General features: G+C 41.0%; 1 protein-coding gene and 1 long non-coding RNA gene across 2 annotated transcripts in view; one reads left to right on the forward strand and one right to left on the reverse strand.

Annotated features, from left to right (window-relative positions):
• The window catches only part of LOC121816707 (uncharacterized), an 88,321-nt gene extending 63,361 nt beyond the window's left edge, over positions 1-24,960 (forward strand). Inside the window, exon 2 of the long non-coding RNA XR_006056391.2 lies at positions 1,368-24,960. This is a non-coding gene — a long non-coding RNA (uncharacterized LOC121816707). The remainder of the gene's footprint in view (positions 1-1,367) is intronic.
• The window catches only part of LPP (LIM domain containing preferred translocation partner in lipoma), a 750,332-nt gene that overhangs the window by 92,716 nt on the left and 631,459 nt on the right, over positions 1-26,157 (reverse strand). The window lies entirely within an intron of this gene.

Here is a 26,157-nt window from a genome sequence, read left to right on the forward strand (position 1 = left end):
TGCGTGCGTGCTAAGTCGCTTCAGTCTTATCTGACTCTGTGACCCTTTGGACTGTAGCCCAGCAGGCTCCTCTGACTATGGATTCTTCAGGCAAGAATAATGGAGTGGGTTGCCATAACCTCCTCCAGGGGATCTTCCTGACCCAGGGATCAAACCCAAGTATCTTATGTTTCTTTTGTTGGCAGGCCGGTTCTTTACCACTAGCACCACATGGGAAGCCCATTTTATGTATAACAACATGTATTAACAGCATAGCTTACATGCTTGATTTCGGTGTTTATAATACAATTGGAACTGAACATTTACTCTCTATGGGCTCTTCCAGTTTGAAAATGCTAAGATGTAGAGCCTGAGACAGACACTATGACAAATCTAGGCTCTTCCATTGCAGTGATTTTCCTTTTTTTGTACATCTTTTTAGCCCCAGGAGCCTTTTAAAAATCTTGAGCCCAAAGCCCAACATGAAATGCAGGTAAAGACTGGGCTACTCTGCTTGGTCAGTGTTTCTCTGTGGCTGGAGAAAGAAGCAGGAGGTAGTGCTGTAGAGCCAGCCAGGCCACTTCCTCCTCAGGGCCTTCTCCAAGGAACCCACAGGGCTCTGTAGAACAGGTTCCAAATAAACACCAACAAAAGGTGAAAACTCATATAACTTCTGATATGCCCACAAGAAAAACATGAAGACCTCAACCAAAAAGACAAAAGGTGTGACTAGGCAGATGGCTAGCTACTAAGCATATGGAATGATGCTAAACCTGATAAAAATTACAAAAATGGAAAAGAATCTCATTTGTGGGGGGCAGAAATTTAAAAGATGAACATGCACAAGGTCAGGAGGGTATATGGAATCAGGTATTCTTATACAACATTGAGAAGAATGAACTGGGACCACCTTTTTGGAGGACTATTTCAGTAGGTATCAAAATGGAAATGAACATAGACTTTTGACTCAGCAAGCTCATTATTCCACAGAAAGTCTAAAACTTGCATAAAGATAATGGGACAAGGATATCTGTTCTTAATGGCAAAAACTGGAAACAATGTAAATATCCACTCTAGAGAAATGACTAAATTATGGTCCATGCATCCTATAGAATACTATGGCACCATTACAAAGTCAAAAGTATACCCATATACACTATCACTCTCAGAAAGATATTAATCATATATTAGGGGAAAAACAAAAGTGAGATGTAGCATATTATGTATGCTGTATCTGTGTGAATGTATATGTACACATATGTGTTTATAAAGCATAAAAAATTCTGGATTCTGGAAGTAGACACACAGAAGTGTTAACAATGGTTTCTTCTAGGGAGAAGCATTGGGAAGAATTTCACTTATTATTTTAAATATTTTTTTTTTACTAGATCAATTACTTTTATAATTAAAAAGCAACTCTACTGCATAGCATGCTGCTTCTCTACATAAATATGGCTTGAATGAGGAAACAGAAGCCTGAATTACACATGAAGTGCAAGAGACAACTCTGAACTTCACTCCCATACCCTTTTGCTGATGAAGCCCATAAAAAGATGGTGACAGGCACACTTCATGGGAATTTTAGTCCTTTACACATTCATTAAGTACTTCTAATGATGGAAAGAAAAAGATTTCAACAACAGCAAGAAACAAATGATCTAGTTGCATTAATAAAGACTTTTTTGTTAAAACATCAAGCCATGGGACTTTCCTGGTGGCCCAATGGCTAAGACTCTGTGCTTCTAATGCAGGGGGCCCAGGGTTTGATCTCTGGTCAGGGAACTGGTTCCCACATGCCTCAACTAAAGATCCAGCATGTTATAACTGAAAAAATCCCACGAGCTGCAACTGAGACCCTGTGCAGCCTAATTCAAAACTAAAACAACAACAACAAAACAGCCCCAGCAAGTCACTATGAAAATAATCAACAGGGCGAAGAGGGTGTGGAAATGGAAGGCAGTAAAGAGTGGCGCCTGGAAGTTTGCAACGACCCCCATGTCACGTTTCCACAACTCTTGCAAGACATACCTCTGAGGAAAATGGGAATCACATACAAACCCATGAAAAGGGAGGTTTAAATCTTAAGTGGTTTTGTATCTGTTGTGAATACAAAGATTAAATGGGTATTAAAAGAGCTGTAATTCTTTTTTTTTTTAATCCAGAGATAGAGGAAAATGTTCAAAATGAAGTAGAGACTTTATTAACAGTTGCAGGAGATGCTATGAGTGTTTAAAAAAACCTCACTCCTTCACTCCTGAGTGGTGGGGGAGGGTGGGGGTGGGGGCATTCTTTATTTTTTATTTATTTTTTTCAGCTAAAGGTGAGGTTGTAAAATTGGAAGCGTCTTGCTGCACCAGACTGAAGGAAAACCTGTTAAAAGGCAAGCAGTTGACTAATTCTGGATTATTTTTTATTACTGAGAAGACTTGGCTTACACTGAAGGAGAAAGAAGCAAAACAGCTACACACATGTAGCTGAACTGGCAATTAAATAATTATTCATTACAAACGGTTAATCACCCTTCTAAGTGGAGAGGGTGGAACCCAACTGCAGCTGTATTTTTACACACTGAGCAAGAACATTCACCAGCAAGTGACAGAGTTCATGAAACCTAAACCTGGAGAGGCTTCATCGAGGGTGAAATCTCCCTTCTCTTAAGCATTCTTCCTTCATTTCAATCGAGCATCTTCCCAGCATGGGCCACCCAAGGGATGAGTGAGGGCTTGACTCAAGCCAACAAGTGGCTACTTCATGTTCTCACTAAAATGAGCTCTTTGACAAAGCTCTTTGACACCTGAAGTTATATCTTCCATTTCTACCACCACTCTGAGCAGCATTTCAAAGCAGCTAATATCTTATATTTTAAGAGACACATAAAAGAACTGGAGCCTGTCCAGGGCATAGAGACCAAGATGAACACAGGGAGACAGGAGAAAAATCTGACCTGTGAGGAAAGATAGAATGGACTTGGGATGTTTACCTTGCAGAGCAGGCAGTGGATGGGGGTGGAGGCACCAAGATTTACCATCACATATTTTGGGACAGCAAACAGACTTTATTATGTCCCTGGACAGGGCTGGATTTACGAGTTTCATTGTCTATTTAACTGATAATTCAGTTTGGAGAAAGTATTAAGAAGGCAGTGTCAAGAGCACAGGTCCTGGAATCTGACCGCCTGAGTTTAAATTCCAGTACCTCTAACATCTGTGCCAAGTTTGGATAAATGACTAAGCTTCTCTAAATCTCAGTTTTCTATTCTATAAAATGGGATGGATCAGTGTACCAATCTCAATGGGTGAAATGCAGCACATAAATAGTTACTAAATATTAAAATCATCATTTATTGATAAGGGACTTTGTATTTTGTATAAACATAACACACCCACTACAGACATATCAGTGTCATGCAGGATATAAAGTAGTCTCTTTAACTACCTAACATAACTAAGTCCCATTCCAGGAATTCTCCTATGAGTCTTCTCATTTACTCCTATGCGATTCTGCTAGTGAGGAATTCAGGAGATTTAGAAAGGTTAAGAAACCTGTCCAAGGTCATACATAAATGTTTTAGTCATAGAGCTTTATTTCTGAACTAAATTCTTACTGACCTCAAATCACTTTTTCCCACTAGAAGGAGCTCTAGGAAACACAAAGACCAAGAAAAGTTATATACCCGTCTTGTAAAAGCTGCTCTTAAAGTGAATATGACATATGCATGTAAAGGCATAAGCATATAAATAAAAATGATCTATGTTATAAAGTGAGCAGGAGAGAAAGTGCTCACTTTTGAATCATGAGACAAAAGGAAGCTTCAGGGATGAGATGACACTGAACTTGGCCATGTAAGATTTTAACATAAAGATGAAGGGAATGGCATTTCAATGCAGGGCACAGAATGAACAAAAGCAGAAGGCCAGAAAAGGGTGGGAGTTTTTGAGGAATACAAAGCATGTCAGGACAGCTAAATGTAGGATATATGAGATGAAATGAAATTATCTACTTTTTGATAATTCAGGTCATTTGCAAGACTTTGATCTCTTCAACTTTTCTCTATGTAGAAGTCTAGAAGTGTTCATGATTCTAATCTTTAGGCAACACTGAATCTGTAGGAATGAGCATTTATCAGGGAACATGGATAGGATGGACTGGATTAACTGTAAGATACCCTACTATACCATTCTAATCACCCATGAACCCCAGCCCTCTTTCACAGAAAGTAGTGCTATGCCTGGATCATAACACATGGGATGTATCAGCTCATGAGTTAACAAACTGAGGAAAAATGCTCAATAATAGCTTGATCATGGTTTTCCAGAAAATCCAGGACAAATGTAGACAGCTTTTGAGTCCTGTCAGTTTCTGTCTTCTGGTTCATTAAATCACTAAATTCCACTTTACCGAGTCCAGAGCCCAGAGTCATGTTTTCAAGAAAAATAGCTGAAGAGAGTTCCCTCAAGGAGGTTTTCTATTCAGTGGGTGTTAGTTGCTCAGTCGTGACTGACAGTTAGGACCCATGGAAGGTAACCCACCAGGCTCTTCTGTCCATAGAACTCTCTGGGCAAGAATGCTGGAGTGGATAACCACTGCCTTCTCCAGGATATCTTCCTGACTCAGGGATTGGGGCTGGGTCTCCTGCATTGTAGGCAGATTCTTTACCACCTAATCCACCAGGGAAGTCCATTCAGTGGGAGGAGAATAAAATCAATGTATTTGTCCTCTGGGCAGATTTTGTGGAGATGAGAGTCTTGAGTTCCAATTTTAGAGTTAGTGCCAGTTTTAGAAGGAAAGGAAAGGTCAGCTCAGAGGGGAGAAAAGGGGATAAAGCATAAGAGACCTGGTTCAATCAGAAGGAATGTTTTAAATATTATGGAGAAGGAAGAGTTATAATTGGATCTGTGTGGAAAAGTAGAAAGTATACTGGACTAGGAACCTGAAGGCTGCAATCTAGACCCATTTCTGAAAATAACTTGCCGGAAAGTTGCTGATAAAATGGAACTGGCTGGGAGAGGGAAGGTCAGGAAATATGACTTCAAATTCATCATATCTCTGTACTGAATCAGGTAGTAGAAGATGCAGACAGGGATCACATTTGGAAGAGGAGAACCTCTTCACTTCTCAGGTTGGTTTCCTAACTAAGCCATGTTTCCTTCAAGCTTGTCTTACTCTTAGCTCTAGGAAACAATGAGGAAAAACAGAGAAACGGAGCCTGCATGGCGTGTGGCTAATAACCACAGCACTTAGGGAGAAGGCTCTGCCATTCACTTACTCATGGTGTTGCTTCCACGTCTCCAGTATTGCCAAAGACCTTTCAGGAAAAGCTGTGATGGATGAGTGCTGCAGAAGTAATGAAATGGTGGCGCTTCCCTTTACTTTTGGGAGAATGGCCAAAATCCTTTAGCAGGGCCTAAGGTCCTTCAGGGTCTGCCTCTGAAAACTTGCCTTACATCATGCTTCTCCTTCAGCCTCTGAGCTCTGACCACACTGGCCTTCTTTCAGTTCCTCAAGTCAGCATGCTTCACCATCTGAGCTGGCCAAACCCCACTCACTCTTCCTGCCTCAGTGAAGGAGCACTGCCTCAGGAATGCTCTCCTGACTCCTTTGTCTAGGTCAGCTTTCTTTGTTTTTAATTCTTGTAAGACAACTCCTTTTTCTTTTAGCACTTTGTCCAGTTCCCTTCAAGGAACACAAGTTTCCTGGGAGCAGGCTGCTTGTCTTATTTTTGGTCACCATTGAATATCCAGCTAGCTAAAATGTGGTGGGCTCTCAATATTTGTTGAATAACTAAGTAAACATTTTCTTCCTCAAAAAATAAGGTATATCCCTCAATTGTGGACATGAAGGAGGTTAAATTATCTTGTTGGCACCCATGGAATCTATTTGTTAGTCATTATTTTAAATCAGACCAAGATAGAAAACACATACAAGAATAAAGATAAATTACATTATGGAAATGTATCTTTATATATTTTGTTGAGCTAAGTAACCCACCCTGATTTGTAAAATTCCAGGAAAGTATACTGGTGACGATGATGGTGATGAGGACAACAAAAGCATGGCTAGATATACCCCAAACCACTTCCTCTTCTTTGGGCTACATTTCCAGGCATTCTGTGCAACTGTAGCCAAATGACTGAGGCCCAGCCAATGGATTATGAGTACAATGGAACATTACACCACACTGCCCAGTCTAACCCATGACCATCCTTACCACCACCTCACGAGATCCTCAATGCTCTCTCTTCCCTCATCTGCCAGATGGCAGAGAACCTAGCATAAGACCTGCAAACGCTCGGGAATGGTGGAGCCAGTGGATGGACTGAGGTAGAGCCCCTGACTCCCCAGATGGAAAGCACCTGCCACCTACCTGATTTTATCACAAGGAAATAAACGGTTGTGTTAAATCACTGAGATTTGGGAGTTTCTTTGCTACAGTAGTCAGAATTATTTGCCCAGACTAATAACATAAGACTTGGCATTAAGAAAATTATATGTTGAAAGTTATCTTTCTCTGTAATATTTGATGTGGGAGCATAAGGGTAGATTTTAAATCTACTTTTTGCCCAATTCAACCACTCTATTTTTTCAGCTTGTTGTAGATTTCTAGGGCTGGACAAAATCCCAGGGCCCTTTTGACCAGCTATTAACCAATGCAAAAAGAAATCTTTGTCATCATAGCTCATCAATAACCCCAGCCAAGACCTTTATAATAGAGAAGGCAGGAGGGCCCTTGAGTTGTATCGTTACAAAATCCTTTCTCATGCTAAATCCCAAATCTCCTCTATGGCTTTTTCCAATGAATTCTTCTTTCAACACTTCAAGAAATGGGTTTTGAAAATAACGTGCTCCTCCTTGCCTTCTAATATAAATCCAGTTAGTCATAAATTGGGAGCAAGACAGAGCGATAGGGGGACAACCACAGTCACTTAAACTACAGTTGTAGAATACTCCAGAAAGTTTCAGAAAAGAAATCTAAATTCATCTGTTCTGCTGGAGGCACTTGGGAATTGAGGAATTATTTTTTTATACAAATAAGCTGTTAAAAGTCAGACTTTTATGGGATATTCAACTATTAATGACTATATTACCAATGCCTAGGCCTTACTTTTAGATATTCTGTTTCACTGTTCTGGAGTGGGGACTTAACATCAGAGTTTAAAGGAATTATCTAATTTTCAGGTGATTTTAATGCATAGCCCAGGTGGCGCTAGTGGTAAAGAATCTGTCTGTCAATGCGGAAAACACAAGAGACACGGGCTGGATCCCTGGGTGGGGAAGATCCTCTGGAGGAGGAAAATAGCAACCTACTCTAGTATTCTTGCCTTAAAAATTCCATGGACAAGAGGAGCCTGGGCACAAAAGTCCATGGGGTTGCAAAGAGTGGATACAGCTGAGCAACTGGGCGCGCGCACGCACACACACACACACAATGCACAATCAAAGCTGAGAAATAGATAACACTTCTATCAACTATCAATATAAATTATCCATACAGGAACACTGCAGGGAATAAAATATGACTGCTTTCAAAGATTCCTGTCTAAAATAACCCTCAAAATCAGGCTGGATTCATCACCTGAAGAAAAGAAAAGCATCTTTCCCTGTCATGATTTTCCCTCATTATCCAAGCACCTTGGGGCTCACTGGTGGCACAGTGGTAAAGAACCTACCTCTCAATGTAGAAGAGATGCACATTCTGTCCGTGTGTCAGGAAGATCCCCTGGAGAAGGAAATCGCAACCCACTCTAGTATTCTTGCCTGGGAAAGCCTATGGACAGAGGAGCCTAGCAGGCCACAGTCCATGGCGCTGGAAAAGTACTGACACTGAGCAACCGAGCAGCAACAGTCGAAGCCCCTTAAACCGGAGGATGATGATAAGTCTTGGGGAGAAAGGCCTGGCTGGAGGTCAACTAAGACAAGGATTTATGTCCTGTAAAGCACCTCCAAAAGCAATTATGCCAGCCTGCCACTATTACACAGGAGAAGCCCAGAGCTCCTTCCAGACATGGGACCGTGAATTCCAGGAGGGCAGGGACCAGTGTATCTTGCTCCTAGTTCGAATCCAACATCCCTGCCACTGGCTTCCAAGCACCTAAGGGCATGAATTCTTTTTATAGGTTCTTTGAATGATACTGAATCCAGCTGAATAAGAAACAAGATGTCCACTCATTCTCAGGAAGAAGAGAATAGTTTCCAAGCGACCTGGATACACTTGTGCTAATCAATGAAGCTCATACACCCTGGATGAGCAGGCTTCATTTAAAGGGCGGGCTGAGGGTCGGTCATTCTAGCTTCAGAGTATCAGGGAAATAATCACCGATCAGTTATATCCCTCCTCTGGGCCTCAACTTCACTATCAGTACAATGGGAAAGGGAAACTTGAGTCCTTTATCTTGACAATCTCTTCCTTCCGGAATTCTAAATAACAAAAATGTCTCTGTGCCTCTGACTGCTGTGCGCCAGTCCCTCTGAAGCTAACAGACACTACAGCTGGGCTCGCTGTGATGTGGATCAGTGCCCACCAGAGGGACTAAAGACACATTCACTCGCAGTCCGCAGCCCTGACTTCTTCCCTTCTTCAGAAATTTCAAGATCTTGTGGCTTCTACTCTTTATAAACATCTTCCCTCACAAGAGACCGTGAGGAAGCTTGCAAGTAAATGTAGCGTCGTCTTTATCTCTCACTGTCTATATACAGCTGATACTTGAATGCAGGGCCTCATGCATTCCAGAGGTCTTATCAGCAGGGTGGGGTGACTGACCAGAGGAATCATTTGGATTTTACCTGATGTCTGATTCAACAGGCACTATGAGTGAGCAGGGAAGGCGAAGAACAGATTCATCTGAACCATTCTTGGTTGCTTTTTGCTGTTTCTCCTCTGCCTCAGAGTCAGCTAGGTAGGTTTGTTTTCTCCTAGAAGAAATGTGTGAACTTTTAGATGGTTTCTACTGTGCTGTGTCAGAGAAGCTGGTCTAGACAGGGGAACAGGAGCCTTTCAGAAGAAGAGGGAACATGCAATTCTAAAATTCTGCCAGTGCAAATCTGAATTCTTTAGTGGGAGGTTGACTAAAACTCTAAAGAAAAAGGTACGATTCACAGCCCCACTTATCACCAGTGGCAAAACCAGTAACACCCAGCACAGAGGTGGAGGCAATGAGCTTACGTTAGGAGAGAAGAAGAAGGGGTACTATGGCACCACTCTCCCAAACCATAAATATTGACTGACACATGCTAAATCCTTCTGACTGGAGCTGAAACTAGGAAAGACAGAAAGCAATTCTCAAATTGAGAATGATTCCAAGTATTCTATCCATTCCTAATTAAACAGAATCTTGAAGAACATTAAACTGTCAACTCCTTCTTTTTCTTGTTTAGTGGCTAAGTTGTGTCCATCTCTTTTGTGACCCCATGGAATATAGCCCACCAGGCTCCTCGGCCCATGGGATTTCCCAGGCAACAATACTGGAATGGGTTGTCATTTCTTTCTCCAGGGGATCTTCCCAATCCACGCTATCCTATCCTAAAAACCCTGAGGATGCACAATAACTCTGGGCACAGTGTTCGGGCTGTGGGAACAGAATAAGGGGAAGACAGTGGGAAGAGGGCTTGGCATAGGAGCAAAAGCAGGGTGCTCAGGCTCAGAATACCTGAGGTCTGGCTGAGCTAAAGCTTATATGTGTACTATGTGTCAGGCACCAGGTGATGGGAAGGAATATAATAGTGCCTTCAGAACAACTGGAGGACAGAAACTCTGTCCTTCAAGAGTGGGATGCAGACAAGCAAAGCCCAAATCCAGACTAAAAAGTAATAGGTGCTATGAAGGGAGACCCACAGTGCTATGAACTGCACACATCAGCTGGACAAAGCTGTCTTGAGATGCCAGAGAGGCTCCATGGAGAAAGTGAAAAGTCAACTGAGAGCTGAAGGATGGGAGAGAATATTCTAGACACGGAAAGATGGTGCACCAAGGGCTTTGGGTGGACCAACCACGGTATAGCTGGGAAACTGAAAGTAACCCAGTGTGATCAGAGTGGAGAGTAAAGGGATGAGGTTGGAGAGATACAAAAGAGTCTGCCTTATCTCAGTCACCTCTCTGGGCAACTGACTTATTCAACACATGTGTCACCAGCTCCAGACCAGTGACCAAAATTCCCATAAACAAGGGCATGTTAAAATACATCAAGAAGCTTTGTGTTTATATACAGAACAACTAGTGACCAGGAGCACTGGGAAGAGGAACCTACTAAGGATTTGAAATAAAGGAGCAGCATCATGTGGTTCGGATTTCAGAAAGATCTTTCATTCTTCCATGAAGAAGATATTATGGAGTAGGGGCAAGGGCGTGGATCCACAGGACGAAGTGGCCAGAGGGAGCAAAGAGCGGATGGACACTCATTTGTCTTGCATGCAGGGCCTTGATCTGCAGAAGGCTATTGTGGTGAGGTGATTGGTAGCCTCTCGGGTCCTCCCACTCTGAGGCCTATACTCTGTGACAGCTGACAAATCACAAGGTGCAAGAAAGGCCACAGATTAGTCACCTGCTTGCCATCATGATTTGGGGTGAAGGTGGGAATTCTGACTCGCTGAGTGGGATTATTGATGTTTTTTTACTTTACAAGTCACATAAATCTAAAGCTTCTGAAGCGCTTGTTTTTTGTGTCTGTGTCTTTAAGGCTTTTCTATTTGGGTCAATTAAATTTGGGAAATCAATGAAAAACACCACAGCTTGCAAAAGTGAGGACTATCTAAGCCGAATGCTAACTTTTCAAATTTTTATATGTAAATGGATGTATACGCATGGAAAATTTGAATTGGCACAGAGGATATAAAGTGAAAAATAAAACTCCATCTTAGAGGTAACCACCCAAAACTTGATTCCTACAATTTTTTTATGCTTGTACATAAATGGGTGTGTGATATATTCACACATAAACACTCTTAAAAAGTTTTTCTTTAAACACAAATGAGATCGTTTATGTACTGTTCTGCCCATTGTTTTTTCTTCATCTAGCTTTTCTTGGGTGCATTTTATAGTACATACAGATTTATCTTATTCTTCATGTTATTGTATGAATCTGCCATATCTTATTTTGTAATTTTATTTAATCTCTACAACATTACAAACAATGCCACAAGGTGTATTTTTGAACAGGTACTGCTGTGTCCTTGTGGAAATCAAACAGCATACCATTTTAAATTATAGCGTCAAAATATGGGTATAATTAAAATTTTTAAAGATGGTGACAAGTTTTATTTCCAAAAGATTGTATCAATTTTACTCTAATCAAAAACACACAAGAGTACCTGTTTCGCACACCTTTACCAAAGGCAGGTATTAAACCTGTAAACCGTGGCCATTCAAATAAGTGGAAAATAGTATTTTAAACTGCATTTCTTTAAGTAAAATAAGGCTGAACGTCTTTTCATAAGTTTAGCAGTTATTTTTATTGTTGCTTCTGTGAATTGCCTGCTGAAGGCCTCACTCTTTGTCTAATGGATGATGCTTTTTAAATCAATTTTCATTTGATCTTTATATACAATCAAAATTATTGGTTCTGCTGCATTATTTTTGTTCACATGAATAAATCACCAAGTCTCGGTTTCCAAGTGCATGAGGATTAAATAAGATAATGGCTATGAAGGCATATTGAGAAGTGTAAAGCACTGCTGCTGCTGCTGCTGCTAAGTCACTTCAGTCGTGTCCAGCTCTGCACTACAGACACATAATTCTTATATTTTACAAGATTTCTTCACTGGAGTGTTTCAAATCATTGCACACACATAATCTAGCTATACAATGGGACATGATGAGATAAGTCTTTATTGCCATAAAATAAACCTACCCTTTAAAGGGATGGGCACCTCAGATGCTCCAGGGCGGCCCCCTGGAGGATCCAGGTTCCCTGGTTTCCAGTTTAATATACTTTCCACTAAGACAGACATGTTATGATAACTGTTAAAAACAACAATCCTCCCCTCCCCACAACTCACTATGGATGAGGTAACATATTAGGCAAGAATACTACGGAGGCTGGAGGGACCACATACTGGGGGGATCAGCCATGGCCTACTGCGATGGGCCAGTCAGCAGAGGAGCAGACACTGAAACTGAGAAGGGGCGCCAGAGGCTCGTGATGTCACACTTACAGTCAGCACTGGTTAGACCCTGAGTCATTCTGGCCTTATACAATGTAGGCGAGAACTTGCAAAAACAATTGAAAAGAGAGCTGGCAAGATTCACAGGAAATGACTAAAAGTTTTGGAAATCAGGGGCTGGCTGTGCAGTGGGGAATCATTCATCCAGCATGGGCTCATTGACCCCTAAGCTGCCCCTATAGTGCTTATGCGTATGGATTCGTATTTAGTGATCTCATCTTTGTTCAGTTCAGCCCAACCCAGCAGGCAAGAAACATTTGAGGGCTCGCTATAGGATGCAATGAAGAACAAGGTATCCCTGCCCTTGGGGAGAGTTTATAGCGAATGGGGTACATGAGAAATACCTGGGTCCTTTAAATACATGGTATGGTAGGGGGAAAGCAGAAGATGCTGTCAAGCACACTGGGGAGGACAAGAACAAGGACCACACTTTCAGTGAAGTCCAAATTGAGGCCTTATGGAAGATAATTCTTGGCTAGGTAAGAAGATGAATATGGAAAGTCACACATTCCAAGAAGGGAAAGTATTTCTTTTATCTTCGCCCCAGAGGTAAAAGAAAACCTCCCTGTTCTGGAAGTGTGTGTGTGTGTGTGTGTGTGTGTGTGTGTGTGTGTGTAGGCACATGCATGGGCATGCATATGTGGGTGCAGCCTTTTTATATGCCAGTCTGAGTAGCATGAACTTTATCATGAAGGCAGTGAAAAGGCACTAAAGGATTTTAAAGGTAAACATAAAGGAAGCTCAAGTGTTATATCAGGACTTGGTGAGTGAGTGGATAAGAGGAGAAGGTGAAACAAGGGGCAGGAATTAGGGCAGTTCCTGCCTGTGCCTTCAATCAGAGCAAACAAATGGTGCCATTCACCGAAGAGGAACAGAGGGAAGAGGGGGTTTAAAGGGGAAAATTGTGGGTCCTATTTTGAAAGTGTTGGGTTTGTGGGCCTATGAGCCAATTGATGAAGACTGGTAAGGGGACAGATATTTAGGCTGGAGCTCAGAGAGAAACCTCAACTGCAGATCTTGGCTAAAGAATTTTCAACACACATGATATCTGTGAGAGCAGATGAAGTCATTTAGGAGAGTGTGGAGTGAGACTGGAAGGAGGATTAGGGCAGAACTCAGAAAAACATCGAATTAAGGAATGAATAAAGGAAATCTGTTTAAAAAAAAAGAAAAGGAGTGGGGAGTTGTGAGTAGAGAGGTAACAGAAAAACCCAGAGTGGTTGGTGTCACAGGAGCTAAATGAAGAACACGTTTTGAGGAGATAGTGTCAACACCTTTAAATGGTGCATAGGGCTCAAGAGAGATACGGAAAGAACAGTCCCCAGCACATTTAGCGTCAAAGAGGCCACTGGTGATGCTGAGGAATGAGGTGCAAGTGGAGAGGCTGGGACAGAAGCTGGATTGCAGGGGGTGAGTGGTAAGTAGGAAGTGAGAGAGCAGAGAGAACAAAGCTTAGATGTGTTTATGTGTGTTTACACATACTTCTAGGCAATTTATTACATGTATGTATGAAATACACGCACCACCATGGCCAAGATACAGGACAGCGTCTTCACCACAAGGATCCCTCTGCTGTCCTTCTATAACCACACCCACTCCCCCCCATCCTTAACCCTTGACTCTTCCCCTCAACTGTAACTCTTGACAGCCGCTCATCTGTTCACTCTTTCAAGAATGTTATATAAGTGGAATATACAATATGCAACCTTCTGTGAATAGGGTTTTATACTGAGCATAATTCTCTTGAGGTTTTGGCGTGTATCAGTAATTCATTCCTTTTCTTATTGCTGAGTAGTATTCCTGCGTAAGAATGTCCACCTGTTGAAGGACATCTGGATTATTTACAGTTTAGAGCTGTCATAGATATAGCTGCTATGAACAGATTTTTGAACAAACATGTCTTTATTTTTTTTTATTGGAATAAAGGTCCATTAGTCAACTGCTAGCTTATCAGTGGTTGCATGTTTCTTTAATTTTTAAAGAAACCCCCAAATTGTTTTCCAGCATGAGTATACCATTTTACATTCCCACCAGCAAAGTATGAGTGATCCAAGTTTATTCACATTCTTTCCAGCATTCCGTTATCGTTGGCCATTGGGGAAATGCCAATTAAAGCTATAATGAAATATCACTATCCACTTAGCAGAATGGCTAAAATGAAAAATAATAACAACACAATCAAGGTACCTGTTTTAAACATGACAGCATATTGATAGTACTTAGATGCTTGGGAGAAAATGAGAGTGACTACAGTGAGAACTGGGGAGAAAAGTAGCCAAGAGAAGCTAGACAATTTATGGGACATGGAAGAAGGAGTAAGATAGCAAAAAAAAAAAAAAAAAAAAAGTCTGAGAAGTAGAAAAATAGAAAATCAGAAAGCTCAAAATGCCAAGGAGGCTAGGAGGATAGTTTTTTTAAAAGATGAAATTCCATTCCCCACTGCTGAGATATCATGTCAGATGAACCCTGACACTGACCTGTGGTTTTGGAAATATGGAAGTAACAAGTCACAGATGTCCTCAGCCAAGGCAGTGGAGGTAGGAGTGCTGGGGAGAAAAGTCAGGCAGGAGGAAAGACAGAATATGAGATAAGGAAAAGGAGGCACCATGTGTAATGAAAACTTTTCTAGTCTGGCTTTGATAATGCAACCTGGTGGCTCAGTGGTAAAGAATCTGCCTGCATTGCAGGAGATGCAGATTCAATCCCTGAGTCAGGAAGATCCCCTGGAGAAAGAAATGGCAACCCACTCCAGTATTCTTGCCTGGGAAATCCCACGGACAGAGGAGCCTGGAGGGCTACAGTCCATGGGGTTGCAAAGAGTTGGACATGACTTAGGGAACAAACAACAACAACAATGCCACATCTAGGGAGAGTTGTGTAGTCAAGGGGGGATCTATGCCATGCAAGAACACACCTGGATGCTGATGAGAAAAATCCAGTCAAGAAGGACAGGCAGGGGATCCAGGAGGAAGAAGAGATGACCTAGGGAGAGAAAATCCTCTCTGGATGGGGGAAATGAGTTCAGGCTAATGGGCCTTGGATCATTTGATGGGCTCTTCTGATATTGTAACAGAAGGAACAGGGAGGACAGGGACAAATTTGACAGAAGAAGATGAGGGAGGGTCAGCTGGTCTGGTGGCTTTCATTGTCACTCTGGAGAATGTGGAGGAGGGAGTGCGGATGGCGGGGCAGTCGGAAATTGGAGTAGACAATGTATGTAATAGCTGAGAGCAGCATGTAAGAAAGCAAGCTGTGAGTGGGGTCAAAGTGGGTCACAGTTCAGTTTAGTTCTGTTTCACAGTCGTGTCTGACTCTTTGTGACCCTGTGGACTACAGCACACCAGGCCTCCCTATCCATCATCAACTCCCAGAGTTTACTCAAACTCATGTCCATTGAGTCGGTGATGCCATCCAACCATCTCATCCTCTGTCATCCCCTTCTTCTCTTGCCTTCAATCTTTCCCAGCATCATGGTCTTTTCCAGTGAATCAGTTCTCGCATCAGGTGGTCAAAGTACTGGAGTTTCAGCTTCAGCATCAGTCCTTCCAATGAATGTTCTGGACTGATTTCCTTTAGGATTGACTGGTTTGATCTCCTTGCAGTCCAAGGGATTCACAAGAGTCTTCTCCAACACCACAGTTCAAAAACATAAATTCTTCCACACTCAGCTTTCTTTATAGTTCAGCTCTAACATCTATACACGACCACTGGAGAAATCATAGCCTTGACTAGATGGATCTTTGTTGGAAAAGTAATGTCTCTGCTTTTCAATATGCTGTCTAGGTTGGTCATAGCTTTTCTTCCAAGGAGCAAGTGTCTTTTAATTCCATGGCTGCAGTCACCATCTGCAGTGATTTTGGAGCCCAAGAAGATAAACTCTGTCATTGTTTCCATTGTTTCCCTATTTGCCATGAAGTAATGGGACCAGATGCCATGATCTCATTTTTTGAATGTTGAGCTTTAAGCCAACTTTTTCACTCTCCTCTTTCACTTTCATCAAGAGGCTCTTTGGTTCTTCTTTACTTTCTGCCATAAGGGTGGTGTCATCTGCATGCATATCTGAGGTTATTGATATTTCTCCCAGCAATCTTGATTCCAGTTTGTGCTTCATCCAGCCTGGCATTTTGCATGATGTACTCCGCATAGAAGCTAAATAAGCAGGGTGATAATATACAGCCTTGATGTACTCCTTTCCCAATTTGGAAACAGTCTGTTGTTACACGTCTGGTTCTAACTGTTGCTTCTTGACCTGCATACAGATTTCTCAGGAGGCAGGTAAGGTGGTCTAGTATTCCCATTTCTTTCAGAATATTCCAGTTGTGATCCACACAGTCAAAGGCTTTGACGTAGTCAATAAAGCAGAAGGAGATGTTTTTCTGGAGCTCTCTTTCTTTTTCTATGATCCAATGGATGTTGGCAATTTGATCTCTAGTTCCTCTGACTTTTCTAAATCCAAGCAGATGATAAAAGTGGGTCACAGTTTATCATGATATCAACAGGTCTGGATGTGTACTTTTCTGCAGCAACATTCAGCTGCTTCAGTGAGCAAAAGACAAGTGGTTCATTTCATCCAGATTACAGTATTACCAGAAAAGAGTGATAGAGAAAAGCAAAGGATTGAAGGAAATGTAAATTTCTATGGCATAATCTATTTTCCAGTGAAGGTATGGTATGGACAGGGAAGTTGGCATGCTATTGTCCATGGGGTCACAAAAGTTGTACTCAACTGAGCGACTGAACAACAACAAAACGGAGTGATAAATGTCTTCAGGATGAATCTCAGCAACAACGGCTAGTATTATTAAACCCTTGTTAGGAAGCAGGCACTGTGCTTGGCACTTATATGAAATCACTTAATCGTCCCAGTAGCCCCAAACAGTAAATGCTATCAACCTCTTTTTACCAACTGGCTTTAGAGAACAAATAACCTTGACTTGTCACAAAGTACAGAGTAATACAGCATGGGTTCAAAGTGATTTCTCTTTGATTCAGTGTCTGAGTTTTGTGCCCTGCTTTGCAGCCTTCAGTTCAGGTACATGGAAACTGAACCAAGTGACAAGAATGGTCCTGAATGTCATAAGAAACTGAGTCTGCAGGTTTTATCTTGATATTTCCTGATGTGAATCTTTGGTTGCAGGTGAAGCTAAGTACCCTTTAACTGCAAAAGGCATTCACTGGTATTGCTGTATTATTTCCACCCAGGGCTCATGGATAACTCCACTCGCTTCTCTTTCAAGAAGACAGGTATACCATGTGGGTTTTGGGTGCAGGTATGGCAGGTGGGTTATGGACAAACAGTATCCTTTTTCCTGTGTTTACTTTCATGTTAGAAAAGCTGGTATAGGTCATTTTTCTCCACTCCCCCTTCCTTGAAAAGAGTCATCTCTGATGAGTGGTCATCTGGAAACTGACTTTTTCCTTTCAGTGGCAGGATGCTCCTGTTTGATAGTGTGTTCAGTCTCTTTGGAGATCTTGCAAGTGTCTGCTTTCCTTTTTTTTTTTTAGCATTCTTTTCTTTCTTTTTTTTTTTTTCAATTGGGGTATAGCTGCTTACAATGTTGTGTTAGTCTTTTCTGGATGACAAAGTGAATCAGCTATTCAGTTCAGTTCAGTTGCTCAGTTGTGTCCGGCTCTTTGTGACCCCATGAACCGCAGCACACCAGGCCTCCCTGTCCATCACCAACTCCTGGAGTCTACCCAAACCCATGTCCACTGAGTCAGTGATGCCATCCAACCATCTCATCCTCTGTTGTCCCCTTCTCCTCTCCTACCCTCAATCTTTCCCAGCATCAAGATCTTTTCAAATGAGTCAGCTCTCTGTATCAGGTGGCAAAGTATTGGAGGTTCAACTTCAACATCAGTCCCTCAAATGAACACCCAGGACTGATCTCCTTTAGGATGGACTGGTTGGATCTCTTTGCAGTCCAAGGGACTTTCAAGAGTCTTCTTCAACAACACAGAATCAGCTATAAGTATACCTATATCCCTTCCCTCTTGAGCCTCCCTTTCACCTTCTAGGTCCCACTAGTTATCTGTCTTACACATGGTAGTATGGATATATTAATCCCAGTCACCCAATTTGCCTCACCCTCCCCTTTCCTCCTGTGCCCACCTCTCTGTTCTCTATTCCTGCTCTGCATATAGGTTCATCTGTATCAAAACAATATTTACGTGCCTTTCTTTTAAGGCAGTTCACATTGCTGACAGTTGAACATGACCCACAAACGGCAGCAGCCACTGTGCCAAAAAGTTCCATTTGATATTCACAAAACCCTGATGAATATTGTTGTACAGACTTTACATGAAGAAGAACGTGAAAACCCCATTTACCTCTTCCAGTGAGTTCTACCCAATGAACTGTCAGGATCAGTATAATAACCTTTTTACCCCAAATCTCCCCAGTGCTGTCCAGAGTTAGGGCCCAGATGCCTTTCAGTATCCAGAAGCATGCTTTAAACACAACTTGAAAATGAGATTGCTCAAACTCCTTTGAAAGAGTGACCATTGCTTAATAGTTGGAAGTGTCTCCTCCATTACTGGAATTGGCTGCCCAGTACTGGGATTACTGGAAAGGGCTTTATGGCTGGGACACTTAATCAAACATGGAAATTTTCAGGAGCATTCTGAAAGAAACCGTGGGCACCTTTTGATAGATCCAGATACAGAATGGTGTGATGAGAAGGCTCCTTGGGCAATTCTGAGGTGGGATGGATGTGGACTGATAGTGGTGAGGTCAGGGAGGCAGTGAGGATGGGAGAAACAAGTAGAAACACTGGATTTTTTACCATCAGTCCAGATGAAGCATCAGCCTGGGCTTCTGGAGGACTGTGTCCAAGTGGCTAGAGAAACTGGCCGGAGCCTAGGAGCCCAAGTTTGAGTACTCTGCCTGACCTCATAGCTGATTTATTTCAAATCATCACTCTCTTCACTGAAGCATCATTTCTCCCACTTGTGCTTCAGAATTTGGACACAAAATGTATCCAAAGTTGCTGGGGACCTTTGAAAAGGTTCCATTTGCTGTTTCAGTTCTAGTCCTCACAGATCACCCATTCCCACAAGACACTGCAGATTCATTTTGGATGCTCTAAAGAAAAGCTGCTCTAATGCAGCTCCTAGAAATCCAAAAGATTGCTTTCAAATTCACCAAAAGCTTTTGAATTTGAATACCACCTCTAATAAGGGCATGGAAATCAAAGTGCTCTCTCTCCTCAATGCATTTAAAAACACATTCTACCCAGGCAAAAACCAAGGGATGGTACTAACAGATTCTCTGGTTTGAATGACAAAGTTTTAGAGCCACGATGTCTTCCAGTCAAATCCTCTGACCAGCTCTGTGTTCTTAAGTCCCTTAAGCTTTCTGAGCCTTGATTTTCTCATATAAAAACAACAACAGCAACAACACAGGTACACACAAGAACCAAAACCTGTATGTCAAACTCAAATTTAGATTGGAAATGTTTTATCAACTGGAAAGCACTTGGAATTATTACTAATGCTCCTTAATTCTAAACACTTAATGCACATCACCTATACCAAGGCAGTGCTGACTGCTAACGGTACGAAGAAATGAGTAAGTTAACTCCTAGATGAAGATGAAACACATACTTCAGTCTAACTAAGAAAATGATAAATGTTGTAAATCTCATTTTATTTCTGCTTAAAATAGGTTGAAGGGAACCAGATCTAATATGTAACCTTACTTTATTTCACTAGAGTTGGGAAATGGATTATAAAATTTTCCTTCAACTTTAAGAAAGTGTTGTAACTCAGAATCTTTCTGTTTTTGTTGTTGTTTTTATATTTATCATTGAAATAAAGTTCTACATATTCTAATACATTAATTTGTTTATTTAAAGTAATGGAAGTTTGAAGTACTGCACTGGAATAATAATATTGACATGCTGGATGAATCTAGAAGACAGTGGTCAGCACGGTAAGAGACCTTGATATCAGTACAGATAACACATGGATGGAGAATTTAGCCAGAAGAAGAGAAGATTCAGATGGACTTGAGAACTTTCTTCAAATACCTAGAAGGCTTTCAAATGAAAGATGCATTATCTGTCTTCTTTGTGGACAGATGAGTAGATGTTGTAAGGAAAGTGACTTCCATCCAAAACAAGAAGTAATTTTATAACCTTTAGAGGTTCAACAAATGAAAAAGCTGTCTTGAGAGCTAGTGAATTTCCCATCACTGGAACTATGCTTATTTAAAAGAATATAATGGTAAATCCATTGCAAAACAGCTTTCCAAAAATCTACGGCAGAAAGGCTTCTTTTGAAAAGTGAGTAAGCATGCCTCTGTTTGTTTCTTTCATAAATTATTCACTTTGTTAACTGGCACAAAATGAAAGCAGACCTCCACAGGCCAAGACCCACCCAGAGAAAGAGGGTCAAATGGCATACTTGATGAATGTGAAGGGCCTTTTAAGCACTACTCAACAGAGCCTCTGCCATCATGGGATCCCTGTGCTCCGGGCTCCGTTGTTCACAACCCTTTCTGATCTTCTGCTGTCAACTGGACTAAATGAAATAATCCACTGTCTGTGAAGTGTGCTTTACAACCTGATTTTACTCACCAAGGGAATCTGCCTGCAATATGTACTTTCTCCAACATCCCTATCTCTTGACAACATTATCATCAGGTACTTTTCCAGAAGGGGAGGTGGCAAATTACTTCAAACTGCACGAATTTCTATAAGTGCAATAACATTCCTCAGTTTTTAAAGGGCATCTTTTTTTTTTTCTTTTAAAGTTGTCATTTGAATTCAAACTCTTTGGAAAACATGCATAATAATCTTAATGATCCCATTGAGCAGTTTAAATTCAAATTGTGGAGCATTTGAAATACCATGCTGGCAGCACTTTCCATAAATTACTTTCAAATTCAATACACACACACACACACACACACACACACACACATTTATCCAGTACCGCACTCAAAAATATTTAAATTACACTTTCTCTTTTTTAGTCCCATTTAAATTGTTATTGGAAAAAAAAATTTTGGTTGATAAATTAGTGCTGTAGTATCTGCTTATAAATTTCCCAATTATTTTTCAAGAAAATAAATTTGTGGTAGGCATAAATTTTTACTCTCCCCCAGGGTAAATGGAGCTTTGTTTTATGGCAGGGTTCCTGGGCTTCCCTTGTGGCTTAGCTGATAAAGAATCTGCCTGCAATGCCGGAGAGCTGGGTTTGATCCCTGGGTTGGGAAGATCCCCTGCAGAAGGGAAAGGCTACTCTGTGTTTAGTAAATCAAGTCCAGTTTACTCACTTACCTTGCAATTCATTCTGTACACTATCATTTTGAGGAAATGCTGGGAAACAATCAAAAAGTCACTCCTGCCAGACAGGCTACCCAACCTAGAATCTTTATAATGAGCTCCTATCTATAGTAGAATTGGACAAATTACATCTTGGGAATTAAATGATTAAAAGTGATTCTTAGATATATGAGGGAAACCTCATTTATGCTTTATTTCTAGTATCTTTGAAATTAATATTTGTTCACAAAACTTGCCAGTTAAGATTTCAGAAACCAGGAAATATATATAAATGAGCCGGGAAACAATTCTGTTTGTAATATATGGTCAAAATAAAGCAATACAAAATGTTGGCATTGTGCAGCAGAATTCCAAGCTTGTGCAATTGACACATTTAATCACAACTTGGCTATGAGGAAAAAACTTCCCCATAATTTTGAAAATATGGGTGTTCTTTGGAACTGAATAGCACTGCAATCCATCCCCTTCCTGTGCAAAACAGTTGCAATGTTTGATACTACTGAAAATATCAATGAAGCAGTAATGATTAGATACTCGGGAATAATTAGAATTTTAAAGACTGATTAAAGGCTTTTTTGAAAGCCTAATGAAACTTACAATTCACTGACAGAAGAAAAGAACAGTCATATAAGTACAACACTCTAAATTGCAAATGCTGTGCAAAGGCTGGTTAAAACAGGATCATTACTATATTGAGCATGTTAGTACTATATTAATATTTAGAACCTATCTCATAAAGTTGTTTATTTTTCTTAAAAGTGATTTTCAAAAGGCTAACTCAAAATTGTAAATTAAACTCTGTTATACCCAAGAGCCAGCAGGAAACCTCTCAGGGTTGTAAAAATCAGAGGGAAAAGTCATCATCATCATCAACAGATATTGACTCAATATCAGCAGAGTATGAGGCCTGTTCATGGAGTCTCAGGGGAGGCAGGCACATGACATGGTAAGACACTCACAGTCTAGCTGGAGAGATGGGACTGTGCCATGCTTAGATAAACAGCTACAAAATTATCCCCCCAATCTTATGTGGCCCCTCTTCCCTCAAACACCCAGTATGCTTTAACATGCTACATATTTGTTTGTCTGGATGGCTATCTCCTTCAAATGGGGAGTTCCCCAAGGACTCAGGGTTGTGTCTTCTTAAACTCTGTAACCCTAATGCCTACTATAATATTTGAAATATAGAAGGTGCTTATAAATACTCCGTGGATGAATAAATGACTGAAGACCATTTAGTCAGGCAACTGAGATGCTGAGGTAAGAAAACCAGACACTTAGCCAGAGGATGGAAGTCATAACATTTTTCAGTTTTTTAGGTGTTGGGGCTACCTTATCTGAGCCTCAGTGTTCTCATGTTTAATCTAGGAATAACACCTGCCTTGTGGAATTGTGAGCATCAAATGAAAAACAGCGATAAAAGTACTTTGGGCACATGCATTTAAGTGTAAGGTCTTATTAGGCTAAGCAATTGGTACAGGTGGTAAATGCTAAAAGATATATAATTATCATAGCTGGAAAACAGATTATTAAGGGAAGTTGCCTAATACCATCCAGTAGTAACTCAGGGAATTGGGAGTCAAGTTATTCTTTCCTAAAAGCCTAATCATTCTCTTCCATGTGAAGGTAACATAAATATCTAATAACAGACCACTGTTATAGGATTGAGGAAGTTACTTGGCTCTGTTTTCCCTGGAAAAAAGGCATTCTAATTTGTCTTCAGTTTATTAATGTGCAAAATATGGGGCTTGTGTTAGAGACTTCAAGATCCTTTCAGGTTTCAATGGCATCAATATTGGCTTCCACTCAATTCAATGAGCAAAATGGACTTGAACCGTCTAAAGGCATATTAGCATTTTTCATAGGTTTTATGTTCTCAATCACTTAGTTGTGTCCAACTCTGTGACCCCATGAACTGTATGTAGCCCGCTTGGCTCCTCTGTCCATGGGATTTTCCACACAAGAATACTGGAGTGGGCTATTTCCTAACCTAGAGGAGCTTCTTGACCCAGGGATTGAGTCCATGCCTCAAGCATCTCCTGCACTGGCAGGAGGATTCATAACTTTTAAGCGTCCACTTTTTCAGAAAAGAAAGAACAGTACCAACATGGCTTTTCCGTTGGCCGCTGTTTCAGGTGGTCTCAGGACAAAGGAATTTGGCCTCTGTAATTAATCTGATTAAGATCCTTCAGAGGAAGGTAATGAGTCCAAGACTATATTACTGTATATGCAGGAAAATCCATGAACCAGAATATATTCTTTACTTCCCCTGCTCCCACTTTTTCTGCAGAATAACACATTAAATGAATGCCCAACAGATTCTTATATATCAGCAGGCTGGTTTCTTTTCTTTTTATCCCAGAGGTTTTCACCATGGAAAACAAATGTTTAGAAACTGGAATTGTTTTTTTTGCATTCTTTCCCCCATCATCTGTGACTCTATTTTCAAGGTCTAGCTCAAGTGCTGCATCGTCTGGGAGGTCTTTCTTGGTGTTGACCCCCTCCACATCCACCCTTTTCAGAGCTCTCATCACTGCCTGAGTCTCCCTCACAGACAGATTCTGCCTTATATTACACCTGGGTATGTGTCTGGTGCTTCTCCTTCATCTAAAGGCTCCAAGAGAGCAGGAATTGAGTTTCAAGGCGCTCATATCCCCCAGAGCACCGAACTCAGCCCTCTGTACACAGGAAGTGTTCATTCAATGGCTCTCGAAATCAGCAAATAGTTTATTCTTCAATTAAAAGTATTCAAGATACATATATTTAAATGCTTACTTTTCCCAAGACTTGGAGACAGTAATCACCTCCATCTCCTGGATTCTATTCTATAAAAACTCAGAAACACTCCTGAGCAAAGTCTGACAGCACAATTTCACAAAAGCAACCTTCTTCATTTTATTTTACTTTGAACTTAATTAATAGGAATGCTTAACCTGCCACCTCTTAATTACATTGGCAAGCTGGTAGGGCTTATTGATCTGTGCATGACGAGTTAATTCGAAAAGAGACTTTTACATAAAGCACTTTATTGGAGAACACATCGTTATTCCGGCAACTTTTCTGGAATGACCTGAAGATACTGCCTGGCCAGACATAGGCCAGTTTGGCTTCCTGCCATTTGTGCCAATTTCCAAATGATCTAATAAGAATGCACAATAAATTTCCAAAGAACCAAGTCTTTCTCTTTTCTCTGGCCTAAAAAATGAGGTAAAATCTAGAGGGTGAAAGCGCAACCTAAAAGGAAAATTCAGTGGGGCTATATAATGCTTTATTAATATGGCCCTACTGAAAGTCCATCAGAATTCTTTAAAGGCAAGAGGATACTCAAATACCTGTTAAATATCTCAGTATGTAGCTTCCATATCTAGAAACACAGGATATTCTAATCATCACTCCATCAACCAGTACCAATAATGCATTTAGACCTATAGCCAAAAGGTGCAACTCATTGTTATGGACAGAACTATTGTTGTTTAGTTGCTAAGTTGTGTCTGACTCTTTTGCGACCCCATGGAGTGTCACCTTCCGGGCTCCTCTGTCCGTGGGATTTTCCACGCAAGAATATTGGAGTGGGTAGCCATCCCCTTCTCCTGGGGTTCTTTCCAACCCAGGGATTAAACCCTCATCTCCTGCATTGGCAGACAGATTCTTTACCACTAAGCCACCATGAACTGCATCCTCCCAAAATTCATGTTGAAGCCCAAACTCACAATGTAACGGTATTTGCAGATGGGGCCCTTGAGAGACAATTGGTTTTAGATGACTTAAGAGGCTGGGGTCCTCGCTGTGAAATTAGTATCTTTATAAAAGCAGATACCACAGAGCTTGTAAACACACATACTCTCTCTCCCTGCCATGTGAAGGCACAATAAAAAAGGTGATCCTCTGCAAGCCAGGAAAAGAGCTCGTACCAGAAATCCACCATGCTGGTACCTTGATCTTTGATTTCCAGCCTCTAGCACTGTGAGAAATTTCTGCCGCTTTAAGCCACACAGTCTATGGTATTTTGTTATGATCTGAGCAGACTAAAGACATTTAAAAAAAAACCCAAAACTAGATACCCCCAGGGTGAGTGGTATTGCTTTGAGCATTATTTTGGAATACGGAGTAAGGTTTGAGCATGAACAGGGAAAAGAGACACAAAGAACAGAAGAAATGAGCTCTCCTTTTATGAATCTCACATTCGCTATACGTGTGGGTGAGATGGTTTGCCAATATAAGGTTAAGACAAAGGTGAATGATTAAAACAAAAGTACAGATAAAAACTCTGGGAAGACAGGAGGAAGTGCCTATCTTTAGCTGGAAGGACATAGGGGAGGATTCGCAAGAGTGGTAACCAAACTGGGACCAGAGGGCTGAAAAAAAAAAAAAAAAGACCTATTTGATGACAGGCCATTTGTTAGCTTGAATTTATTTAAGAGACAGGTAGAGGCTAAGATTTAGAGTGCAGAAGCTCAGAGTTCTGCTCTAATCCTATGATAATTCCTTCTTTTCCAAAGCCCTGGTTTTTTAAGCCTTGATTTTGTTAATTTGTAGAAAGGAATAGCAACACTTCTCACTCACCTGTCAGAGTAGAAAAAGAATGACTATATGATATTAGGAGAAACTAAAATGCACAATATGACTCATGTGTACTGGCCTTTTCCTCCACGAAGATGTTCTTTTTAAATTCCTCCTTTTCCTTCAAATGTCTCTGTTCTCTTTCCTGAGTTCTTTCTTCTGACACCCTGGCACA

This window comes from Ovis aries, chromosome 1 (genome assembly GCF_016772045.2).
Source record: "Ovis aries strain OAR_USU_Benz2616 breed Rambouillet chromosome 1, ARS-UI_Ramb_v3.0, whole genome shotgun sequence".
NCBI lineage: Eukaryota > Metazoa > Chordata > Mammalia > Artiodactyla > Bovidae > Ovis > Ovis aries.